Raw genomic sequence first — 6,612 nt, forward strand, 5'->3', positions numbered from 1 at the left:
CAAGGGTGTACCCCAAGGCTCGATCCTAGGCCCCACGCTCTTCAATTTACATCAACAACATAGCTCAGGCAGTAGGAAGCTCTCTCATCCATTTATATGCAGATGATACAGTCTTATACTCAACTGGCCCCTCCCCGGATTTTGTGTTAAACACTGCAACAAAGCTTTCTTAGTGTCCAATAAGTTCTCTGCCCTTAACTTTGTTCTGAACACATCCAAAACAAAGGTCATGTGGTTTGGTAAGAAGAATGCCCCTCTCCCCACAGCTGTGATTACTAGCTTTCAGGGTTGAGAGCTTGAGGTAGTCACCTCATACAAGTAGTTGGGAGTATGGATAGACGGCACACTGTCCTTCTCAGCCGCAACATCTTTCAACCAGCCTGCCCACGGCCCTTAAAACTACATCTAAGACTCTGGTTTTCCCTGCTACCTCGTGCTTATCCCCCGCCCTCCTCTCTTCGGGCACCCCAGAGCGGTCCAACCTCACACACCTGATTCACGCTGCCATCATCTTCCACCCCATCGCTCAGACTTACTCGGCACGACTTACGATTTATAGTTCCGGCCCAGGTAAGCGGTGCTCTCTCCTTTGCAGCGGCCGGCTCGCTCGCTGCCCCCGGCCCTATCGCATGCCTCTCTGGTTACTCCATTCCGCGCCCCCTATCCAGCATTCTGGCCACCTCGCCATTACGTGTTGTCTGCCTTCTTGTAGGTACACACGCACTTCCGCTGGCCTCCGCACTCTACTACTCACTCTGTTAAACCTGGTGCTCATCGTCTGTATACCCGTCGCAAGATCCTCGATGGTTGATGCTTGTTTATAAAACCGCTGTGCTGCTTCAAGTACGGTCAGAAACAGACTTTGCAATGAGGGTGGTGGAGGGCCCGACGTCCACCTAGGGTGGGTTGGCTTCGTTGCTTACGCAGCCCAGTCAGCCCGTGCACCCGTTGAGCAGAGGCACACTGCACATTTGTGGCCTGCTGGAGGTCATTTTGCAGGGCTCTGGCAGTGCTCCTCCTTGCACAAGGCGGAGGTGCAGCGGTCCTGCTGCGTGGGTGTGGTTGCCCTCCCTATCCGGCCCTCTCCCATCTGTCGTCTGGCCGCTTGGCTTGGTAGCGCCTCCATGCTTCTGGACTATACGCTGCCAGACACCAGCAAACCTTCTTGCCACAGCTCGCATTGATGTGCCATCTGGATGAGCTGCACTACTGAGCCACTTGTGTGGGGTTGTAGACTCCGTCTCATGCTACACACTAGAGTGAAAACACCGCCCGCATCCACTCAAAAGTGACCAAAACATCAGCCAGGAGCATAGGACACGAGAAGTGGTCTTGTGGTCACCACCTGCAGAACCACTGCTTTATTGGGGGTGTCTTGCTAATTGCCTATAATTTCCACCTTTTTGTCTATTCCATTTGCACAACAGCATGTGAATTTATTGTCAATCAGTGTTTCTCCTAAGTGGACAGTTTGATTTCACAGAAGTGTGATTGACTTGGAGTTACATTGTGTTGTTTAAGTGTTCCCTTTATTTTTTTTGAGCAGTGTATATATATATATATATATAGGAAATAGATTCCAACAAGCCCTCTTGTTCTTAGTGAAGTAAAATTAAAATTAAAACAATTGTTGAAATTAATTCTCTTTCAGCTCCATTTGCTGTCCATCTCTGTTTGATTATGCCCACACACCGCTGCCAAAAGTTGACCGCGCTCGTGTAAACTAGCACGCGGTATGGTTGTCGCGCGCTACCTCGAGGGCCGGCGCCAGAAGTGGCCTCGCTTGTGGGTCGCTCAGTTCGTCTCGGCAGGCCATATGGCGGCACTCAATCACGATGCTTGAAGCGTCAGCCAAGTCTACTAGTCCAGCACCTTAGCCAACGATTAGCATTTAATATCCCACAGATTTTCCACAATTTCCTGCCACATTTCATCCCTAGTAAAAATTCCTCTGTTTTGGTCTACAGCATCTAGATTCACCACATCTTTTATTTGTAAGAATGCTTATAACTGTTCGAGACATCACATAGTAGCACGGAGACATCTGATTTATCTTCAGCCTTTTATTTTTTCATTTACAACATTACCAGTGTGTCAGACAGGTTTAACATGGTCACCGTACAAATTAGTAATTTGGTAGCATTGCCTTTAATATTTTTTAACTGGGTCCAAAGACATTCTTTGTGGTCAGCGACTCCGTGGCCATCAAGCTCTCCACACAATAAGTTGGGTGGAATATTGGCCCATTCCTCTCGAAGGCGCTGGTGTAACTGCAGCTCAGCCGTTTTGGCTAGGCCTCCTTGACTTGCCAAAACGAGCAGGGGATATCGGTTGGCATTTCGTTTCTGCCCACATCTCATACGCATTGACGTCCAGGGCTCTTCTGTCGCATGAGCCACTCCCAATACCTGTGACTTTGTTGACCTTGACCTAAGACATTTGGTGCCACACACTCTTGGAGTATTGCTTGGGGCTCATTGTCTCCTTTGGAAGAACCCCTTTGAGACAAGCTTCTTAACTTCCTGACTCGGATCGTCTTCGCAGCATGTTCTGCTTTTCAATATATCAGATAACTTCTCATCCCTCATGATGCCCCCATCTATTTTGTGAAGTGCACCAGTCCATCCTGCAGCAAAGCACCCCCACAACATGATGCTGCCACCGACCCCTGTTCTTCCACGGTTGGGATGGTGTTCTTTGGCTTGCAAGCCTCCCCTTTTTCCTCCAAACAGTTGTATTTTTTGTTTCATCAGACATGAGGGAAATTTCTCCAAAAAGTAGCAATCTTTGTCCCATGTCAGGTTTGCAAGCCGTAGTCTGGCTTTTTAGGGTGGGTTTTGGAGCAGTGGATTCTTCTTTGCTGAGCCGGCCTTTCAGCGTCTATGTCTATAATGAGACCTCGTTTTACTTGTCGCGATATAGATCATTCTCTGAACCCTGTTTCTCCACGCATTCTTCACAAGGTCTCTTGCTGTTGTCTCCCTGGGACTTTCGGATCGTTTGCCACTTTTAGCACCAAAGCTAACCGTCTCATCTCTTAGTAGCCAAATCAACGGCTGCTGGCTCCCATGGTCTTTATAGCGTTTGCGTCACTATTGTTTGTTACATGATGAACGCGGTACACACTTCAGGCGTTTCGGAAATTGCTCCCCCCAAGGATGACCCAGACTTGTGCGCAGGCTCTAACATTAATCTTTTCTGAGGGTCCTTGGCTTGATCTTCTTTTGCACTTTTTCCAGGATGTCCAGCAAAGAGGCCACTGAGTTTGGAACAGTAGGCCCACTCTGAAATACCCTCCCACCCGGCTACACCCCCTGCAATCTACTCAAATTATGTCAATTAGCCTATCAGAAGCTTCTAAAGCCATGACATACTTTTCTGGAATTTTCCAAGCTGTTTAAAGGCACAGTCAACTTAGTGTATGTAAACTTCTGACCCACTGGAATTATGATACAGTGAATTATAAGTGAAATAATCTGTCTGTAAACAATTGTTGGAAAAATTACTTGTATCATGCACAAAGTAGATGTCCTAACCGACTTGCCAAAACGATACTTTGTTAAGAAGAAATGTGTGGAGTGGTTGAAAAACAAGTTTTAATGTCTCCAACATAAGAGTATTTAAACTTCCGACTTCAACTGTACATCATAAGGGAAAGGTGAACCCCCTAGTGGTGGTTTTGTAGTGGCTGATGAGGCAGCTTAGTAACAGGGCTATAGACAGCTATGTATATATAAAAGGGCTATACTGCTCTATGTTTGGGATCTGATTAGCTCTTCCACTGAGCCTTGAACAAGAGGTCCATCTCCCCGTCACACCCAGTCTGTATATGACATAGTATATAGAAGATATCCTGAAATAATAGGTTCTGAATATACAAATAATCTACATAAAATAACAGGTTCTGTGACTTTGTGACCTGACCTCATGTGCATATCAGGAACATCAACCAGCAGAGTTATAGGTGAAGGATTTGTATCAAACAAGACAATCCTTTTCTTCCTGTCTTTCAGAAGTCCTCTCAAGCTTTTATTTGAGCCTTAATTTGATTCTGTTAGCATCCAGAGACTTGTCCAACTCTGCCCTTCATCCATCTCTCCCATTTAACCCTCCTTTAAACTGTCAACTCAAGAGCTGCTCTGCTAACTGAGAGTCATTCATGTCCTATTTTCTATAGAGCCTTTTACCCTTTTTAACTTCAACCCTTTCTTCTCTTCTTTCCTCACTCCAATCAGTGTCCTGACAGACAGACAGTGTGCCCTGGTGCCACTATGCCTTCTAAAGGTTTACTAGACACCCTGGCGTTGACTCATACAGACACACTGGCGCTGACTCACACAGACACACTGGCGCTGACTCACACAGACACACTGGCGCTGACTCACACAGACACACTCGCGCTGACTCACACAGACACACTGGCGCTGACTCACACAGACACACTGGCGCTGACTCACACAGACACACTGGCGCTGCCTCACACAGACACACTGGCGCTGCCTCACACAGACACAAATGCACTAAAATACATGCTAATTTAAAAATAACTCAGTTTAAAAGGAATTACCTTCACCATCCCAGAACTCCATAGCTGTCACGCCCTGACCATAGAGAGCTGTTTATTCTCTATGTTGGTTAGGTCGGGGTGTGATTAAGGGTGGGTTATCTAGGGGAATTGAATGTCTATGTTGGCCTTGGTGTGGGTCCCAATCAGAGCAGCTGTTTATCGTTGTCTCTGATTGGGGATCATATTTTAGGGAGCCATTTCCCCATTGTGCTTTTGTGTGATCTTGTCTATGTGTGTAGTTGCCTGTGAGCATTATATTTAGCTTCACGTTTCGTTTGTTCGCTTAATTGTTTTGTTCTTTGAGTTCTCTCTTCCTAATAGAAGGGATGGAAACATATCCGCTGCCTCTCGGTCCAATCATTATGACGATCGTGACAATAGCATTCCTAAACCTTCAATACATTTTTCAGACCATCTAAAGGAAACGTCTACACATTACTGTCATGTTGGATAAGCTGACTTATCACAATATGCACTCAAAGTGAAAGTGCTTTGAATTAAACCACAGAACACTCTGGCCATGCTCTTAATATTTCTGCTGACTCTTGAGAACGAGCATAATCTCAAACTGTTTCCTCATTACATCTCTTATTATTATGTGTCCCGTTGGGAAAATTACTGTTCCACCCATGTACCCATATATTTACACGACGTGTACTGTGGCTTATATTAAACAGTATAAACTGGGTGGTTCGAGCCTGAATGCTGATTGGCTGACAGCCGTGGTATATCAGACCGTATCTGTTATGCTGATTTAATGCGGACCCAAAAGCGACTTAAAGAAACAGAGTCTTTATTCCAGGCAAAAACACGACAGGCGGAACAAGGACGCAGGACAGCAAACATCAAACAAGATCCGACAAGGACAGGAGCGGAAAACAGAGGAGAAATAGGGGACTCTAATCAGAGGGCAAAATAGGGACAGTGTGTGAAAGAGTAAATGAGGTCGTTAGGAGAATGAGAAACAGATGGAGCAGAACGGAACGATAGAGAAGAGAGCGAGAGGAAAGAGGGAGGAGGAGAGAGAGATGAGAGAAAGAGGGAAAGAACCTAATAAGACCAGCAAGGGAAGCACAGGGACAAGACATGAAAATAAATGACAAAACATGACAGTACCCCCCACTCACCGAGCGCCCCTGCGCGCACTCGAGGAGGAAAACCCTGGCGGCACACGGAGGAAATCATCAATCAACGAACGGGTCCAGCACGTCCCGAGATGGAACCCAAACTCTCTCCTCAGGACCGTAACCGCTCCCAATCCACTAAGTACTGGTACACCACGTCCTCGAGAACGCAAATATCCATGATCTTCCGTACCTTGTAAATAGGTGCGCCTCGACAAGGACGGGGGGGGAGGGGAAGACGAACGGGGCGCGAAAGAAAGGCTGACACAGAGACATGGAAGACAGGGTGACGCGAAAGAAGATTTCGCGAAGAAAGCAGCGCCACAAAGCGACAGGATTGACGACCTGAGAGACACGGAACGGACCAATGAACCGCGGAGTCAAACTGCGAGAAGCTGTCGTAAGGGGGAGTTGCGAGTGGAAGCCACACTCTCTGACCGCGAACAATACCTAGGACTCCTTATCCTACGTTATGGCGGCTCTCACAGTCTGCGCCCTGTAACGGCAAAAGTGCAGACCTGACCCTCCTCCAGGTGCGCTCACAACGTTGGACAAAAGCCTGAGCGGAGGGAACGCTGGACTCGGCGAGCTGGGACGAGAACAGAGGAGCTGGTACCCAAGACTACTCTGAAACGGAGATAGCCCGGTAGCAGAACGAAGGAAGCGAGTTATGAGCGTACTCAGCCCAGGGGAGCTGTTCTGCCCAAGACGCAGGGTTTTCGAAAGAAAGGCTGCGTAATATGCGACCAAACGACTGATTGGCCCTTTCTTGACCGTTAGATTGGGGATGAAACCCGGAAAGAGAGACTGACGGAAGCACCGATCAAACGACAGAAACTCCCTCACAAAACTGTGACGTGATTGCGGGACGCTCTGTCTGAAACGGCGTCTAACGGGATGCCATGAATTTACTAACACACC

This window comes from Salvelinus sp. IW2-2015, unplaced genomic scaffold (assembly GCF_002910315.2).
Source record: "Salvelinus sp. IW2-2015 unplaced genomic scaffold, ASM291031v2 Un_scaffold1672, whole genome shotgun sequence".
NCBI classification, from domain to species: domain Eukaryota; kingdom Metazoa; phylum Chordata; class Actinopteri; order Salmoniformes; family Salmonidae; genus Salvelinus; species Salvelinus sp. IW2-2015.